Source organism: Athene cunicularia (assembly GCF_003259725.1).
Source record: "Athene cunicularia isolate RWA chromosome 17 unlocalized genomic scaffold, athCun1 chr17_part1, whole genome shotgun sequence".
NCBI classification, from domain to species: Eukaryota; Metazoa; Chordata; class Aves; order Strigiformes; family Strigidae; genus Athene; species Athene cunicularia.
This window is the reverse complement of record NW_020799122.1, coordinates 9,655,239-9,660,381: the sequence shown is the minus strand read 5'-3', so window position 1 is coordinate 9,660,381 and position 5,143 is coordinate 9,655,239. Positions and strand designations below refer to the sequence as shown.

General features: G+C 45.3%; 1 long non-coding RNA gene across 1 annotated transcript in view; it reads right to left on the bottom strand.

Moving 5' to 3' along the window:
- Positions 1 to 4,270: 4,270 nt before the first annotated feature.
- The window catches only part of LOC113486543, a 6,932-nt gene continuing 6,059 nt past the window's right edge, over positions 4,271 to 5,143 (bottom strand). Inside the window, exon 3 of the long non-coding RNA XR_003399601.1 lies at positions 4,271 to 4,280. This is a non-coding gene — a long non-coding RNA (uncharacterized LOC113486543). The remainder of the gene's footprint in view (positions 4,281 to 5,143) is intronic.

The following is a 5,143-nucleotide window of genomic DNA, read 5'->3' as shown; positions in this document are numbered from 1 at the left end:
TATACCTCTGAAAAACCTTACTTGAGGAGCTATTTGTTGTCTGTCTTCAGGCTCCAAACTCTGCTGAGCTGGGAGTGAGGACAGTTCCCCACCCTGGAGGAATTTGGAGCATTTGGTTGAACTTCTGCAGCAAAGGGTCTATCGCTCCACTGACTCTTTCTGGAGAAAATCTGCTTCATTTAGCAGGCAGGAGTCCTGTAGCTGCCTGATGTGAGCAGTCCCGTGAGGAACCTGCACATCAGCAACTCTTGTTATACATCTCATTGAGCCCCAGAGGCAAGCAGGGTATTTGCTAGAGCCCTGGACGGTGTCACTTGGATGCTTTCCAGCATCACTTCTTTTTGAACGAGTGTTTGGGAAGGATACCCCATCACTCACATCATCTTCCCTCATGGCCTAGCAATACACCAGCTCTCCACCACTGCTTGAAGCTGGTTGGCATCACTGCTGCATTGTTTTGTTATTGTCATATTTTTTTCCATTTCTCTAGAGCCTATGATAAGAATGAAAATTAAACTGAGTCCTCAGACTTTTTTGATATTTCCAAGCAATATTGATAATGAGTCTTCTACGGCGGTGTATAATTTATTCAAACATCTCTCAAAGCACTAAACAGTCTACATATGCAGGGAGTATTTAATTCATCACTGAAATTCAGCCACCTGAAAGCAGTGACTGTACCACGGTACACAATGACATTACTCAGCGGTTTGGGGCAGAGAAAGCTGCACAGAAAAGCCAAGAGATCTCTTATGGTAGGGAAAACAATATTGAACTGTGTGTTTTCTCCCAGTGGAGCAGGAGTAATGTTCTTGTTCTTGCAGAAGCTGATGAAGAACCGTTCGTTGCCTTCAGCAGTCAAAGCTTCGGTGCTACCCATTACAGGAGAAGCTACTTATTAGTGTAGGAGAGGACCTGGTTTGTTCTGCTGTCATATCTAAGAATTCTGTTCCAGACAGCCCATACGCTGTGTGGATGTGGCTGAGTCGATGACAGCCAGCACAGCTGTGCTCCCTGATGCGGGGACCCCCTGTGAGCCCACAGACCAGCAGCTGGTCACTCGGACACAACAGCCCCATGGGGAGCATTCAGTCACTCATCAAACAATGGATTAAACTTTCCAGACACATCCCTTGCAAAAGACACTTGACCTCTGATTAACAATGGACACCAGTAAATGTCAAGGAAATACTAATGAAGATTTCTTTTGGCACCCAAGGAATTAATAAAGTGTACTGACATTTCATCACAACAGAAGAATACATAAACAGAGTTGCCAGCTGCCCTGACTCTTATGAATAGATTCTGATTTATGTGAAACGGAGACCTCGGTTTGTTGCTATAGATGGTGAGACAAGGGTGGATTTGTGATGGAGCCCTCCAGGAGAAGCTGGGGCACTGCTGGGACCTGCTCCTTGGTACTGTGCTACAAAAGCAGCGGGTTAGTGCTGGGGGAACATGTCCACCAGTGGGGTCTGTCTGCGGGAGCCCCGCAGAAGGGGCTGCAGCACAGCTTGGTGCTATGATGATGTGGCCGTGGGAGAGAGTAACCCAGGGGAGTACTCTGCTGATGAAGTGCAGCTCAGGGAGCCTCCAGGCTGCCTGGCAAACCATTGAAACCAGCCTAGCAGCACCCCAAAGCAGCATGTTTATGCCAGAGAAAGATAATAAGAATTGACACCAGAAGTATGGCTTCCTGAAACTGCTTTTGAAAAGATCAATTCTTACAATATCAACATAAGTCCATTCTTGTCCTGTAATTCCATCACTGCAATCAGGTTACTCCAGGTTTTAAATTGCCATGGATCACAAGAAACCCCACAAGAAAAATGAAAGATTCTTTCTTATTTTAAGATATTTGGGCCAAATTCTTGGTGTAAGTCAGGTACAGTCAAGCAGTACTGATGTGTGCAGTTAACAGTTTTGTTGACTTTTTTCTATGTAAATTTTACTGCTGTGTTGTGCTTAGATTTCCAACACTCAGTTTATAAATTTAAAGTATCCCTCCAAACTATGAATTCTAATTAATTATTATTCATTGGTAGTCTTTTAATGATCAACCAATGATCATTTATCAACAACCAACAGCTGCATCATCTCAATGCCTCAAAGTGATTTGTGTTAATGAATTAAACCTCAGAAGAGAGAAACCAGTTCAGTTCCCAGGCATTCAACACAAAACCTTTTTAGAAGAATAGACAATTGCACAGCATAACAGTTTAAGTAGGGGAATGGAGAATAATAACGTATCCAATTGAAAGTGCAGGGGAATTTAGAGAGGAAAAATGTAATTACCTGATCTGGAAAGAAGCCAGACACAATGTTTAAAATCTCATTCTTAGGAAATGTGTCTTGGAATCCTTAATGACTGCAGGATCATAAGACATGGCACGTGTTTTCTGTGCTTGGAAACTAAAAGAAAAACAAAGGAAATCTGTTTTTTTTTTTCTTCCTGATTCCAGAAACGTCCTTTGATATTTCAGAAACCAGTGTAACACATGCATGGAGTTAAGGCCCAGTGTAGAACAAGAGCAGAAAAATAAAAGACACAACTCCAAAATGAAAATCAGTTTTCAACACTTGCAAGAAAATAAAAAAGCTTTTGGAAAATGAAAATTAATTAAGAAATGTGTTTAATTTAACTTCCATTAATGTGATCTGTGGAAACAGCCAAAGAAAACTATCAAGCTCTGCAGGATAGTCCTCCCTTTCTAGCAAGGGCCAGCATGTGAGCTGTGAGCCACCCCCCTGGCTCAGCACACCTCCTGTACTCCTTGGGCATCGGGACAGTTCAGATCCCAACAGACTCCACATATGGAGATGATATTTCTAAAATACTAAACTCTTCATGTTGCTTAAATACCTTAGTGTGTTTATCTAGCCAAAGAGGTTGGAGCCTCTGCACGGCAGGGTGAGGGGAAAGGCAGAGAGCGGGCAGGGTTCATGTGCTTTGAGTTATCTGCCAGCCCAGCCCAGGCAGAGCAGCACAAGGGGAAGTAGTTTTGTGCCAGAAAGATTTTAGCAATTTATTTTCCCATGTTAGAGAGCAGGACTAGCCCTAGCCTTCTAAAGATGTTATTTCTGCAGTCTTCATTGAATGTGAGGTACATGAAATTTAGGATTAGTCAAGTTTACAGTATTAAGAAATTGGCACTGGACAAATAATGGGATGCAAGTATCAGTTTCAGCAATAGCCGCTTACTCTGTAATAGTGAGTGACAAGCTCATGTGCAATGAATCTGGGGGAATAAAAGCCAAATTCAGAAGTACTTGTGACACTAATTAATTATAAAACCATTGCTGATAGAATCTAAGCTGTACAAGCAATTCTCTTATTCATGCAAATGCAGGTTTGAGGATTGGAAATTTTTTTTGCATCAAGTGAGAAGTCATTTTTCAAAACTTTAAGTGAAAAGTTGATCAAACAGCTTTTAGGTTCACACGCGTTTCATGTGACACACCATGAGGTTTTAATTAGCTTTGAGCAATCTTAAACTAAAAAGCAACACAACCAAACAAAAGGTTATTTTAAAAACAAACTATCATTGCCTCATCTGTTAACCATCAAAATGAAATCGCTGAAAACTCATCGAATGTTTTTGGTCAGCTGTACTTTGGAAGGGACTTTTGTCTGAAAATTTCATGCAATCATAGCCAGGATATTTCTGGGGGCAGAAAAGGGCATCGTTATCATCATCTCTGAGACAGAAGCAGCGACTCTGAAAGCTGCAATCACCCTGGAGGAAAATAACACCCTGGTGATCACTGTGACTTCAGGGGAGAGCCAGGCCTGTTTTGGTCCCTTCACTGAAAACCTGGCTTGATGTGTTAACATCACCTTCAGAGCATCCTGCTGCGGGGGTAATTTGTGGGTTCAGCTCAAGTGCTTTAATTAGCAGCAGATGACATCCCTGAAAAAATGGCAGCAGCTAATGAGGATAGCAAGTTTCTAGATGGGAACGGGATGAAGACATCATCTGAGGGCTGTGGGAATCAGTGGGTCAGTTTAATTAATTTGGTGGCATTCGCAGAGATCTGAGGTGGCTCCTTGGATTCAGAGCCAGATTTTTGGGCCATTTCTTCCATAAAACAGCTTGGATGTGGCCCAGCTGAACCCATCACCTCTCAAGTTGCTGTGGCACGTTTTGAATCGGCCCTGCATTTTCTGTCCTTTCCTTCCTGCACTTACCCATAATCAGCACAGCTCCCGAACTGCACCCCCTTGGCCAAACCCGCCCCGTTTGTCACAGGTGACTCAGGACCAGATTTGCTGGGTTGTCCTTCTGCCAGCACGGTGCCATGCTGCGATGGGACCAGCAGACGCCTGCTCACTCCTTTGCGCCCAGCGGCTGTTCCTGCTCCCTGTGCGTGAGCCGCCAGGCCCCAGGCTCGCTTCAAAACCCAGATTTATGATTAAAGCTCTTGTCCCCATCTTTCCTTTTGTCTTTCCTTTAGTGAAGCAAATACAACACTCGGTGGACAGGCCTGCTAAGCCCGTTTAGTTAATCTCTGGGCCCAGATGAAGGTCACCCTGCCAAACACTCATAATTCAGCACTATAAATATGCCTTTGATTCATTGTCTTCTGTCCCTTCCATCATGGGGGACGAAAGAGGCGTACCAGCAGCCTCTCGTTCTTCCCTGCGGCGACGTGAGACACTGTCACAGCTCTGGTGCTTCGTCAGAGCAGTATTATTCAGCAATAATTGTAATTTACGCTCTGAAAGTGTCCGGGGAGCTGCATTGAGGGCTTTAAATTGTCCCTGGGACATGACAGCCAAGGGTTGGGGTTGAAGGTGGTGTGTCCGGAGGGGCCCAGCTCCCCGGGAGCCCCTGGAGAAGCTGCTCCCGAGTGATTACAAACCTCTTTGTGCTCAGGGGTGAGACCCCACGTCCCACGGCCCGCAGGGGCCCAAAGCCTCCCGCAGGGGAGCCTGGCGCTGCGGCAGTGGGCATTCTGACTTTGCTGCAAGGCCAGTGATTAAAAAACCCCATAAAATAAACACAAATGAGTGCCATCCGTAGCCGTGCTGAAGGGCTTTACGGGGGGCTCCCTTCACATTTCCAACCCGTTCTCTGGCCGGGGGACACCGACTCCGCCCCACAGGCCGCGCGGGAAACGCGCCTCGCCCCGGGCCCTGCCG